Source organism: Penaeus monodon, chromosome 28, assembly GCF_015228065.2.
Source record: "Penaeus monodon isolate SGIC_2016 chromosome 28, NSTDA_Pmon_1, whole genome shotgun sequence".
Lineage (NCBI taxonomy): Eukaryota > Metazoa > Arthropoda > Malacostraca > Decapoda > Penaeidae > Penaeus > Penaeus monodon.
The window spans coordinates 2,104,800-2,105,073 of record NC_051413.1 but is presented as its reverse complement, the minus strand read 5'-3'; the positions used below and the strand labels follow the sequence as shown (position 1 = coordinate 2,105,073).

Sequence of the window (274 nt, the reverse complement as noted above, 5' to 3'; positions counted from 1 at the left end):
TTACTTTGAAAAAAAAGGATAATAATAAGTTATTGAGTTTTTTTTTTTCTCAAAATTTGGGGGATTCATTAGACCTTGCACTTTACGTGACTATTTCAGTAACCTTCATCAAAATTTGGGGATTTTTAAAAACCTGTAGCCTACTTTGCGTGACTCAGTTTTAAGCTTCATCAACATTTGAGGATTTTTATTTTGTTTTGGTAGAGACCTTCAAAACCTTTTTTTTTTCACAGTAATTATCCCGTTAACAGTGCAAACGACTCTTACTTAGGCC

General features: G+C 31.8%; 1 long non-coding RNA gene across 1 annotated transcript in view; it reads right to left on the bottom strand.

The window, feature by feature from the left end:
* The window catches only part of LOC119591276, a 2,587-nt gene that overhangs the window by 1,245 nt on the left and 1,068 nt on the right, over positions 1-274 (bottom strand). The gene's annotated exons all lie outside the window — the stretch shown is intronic.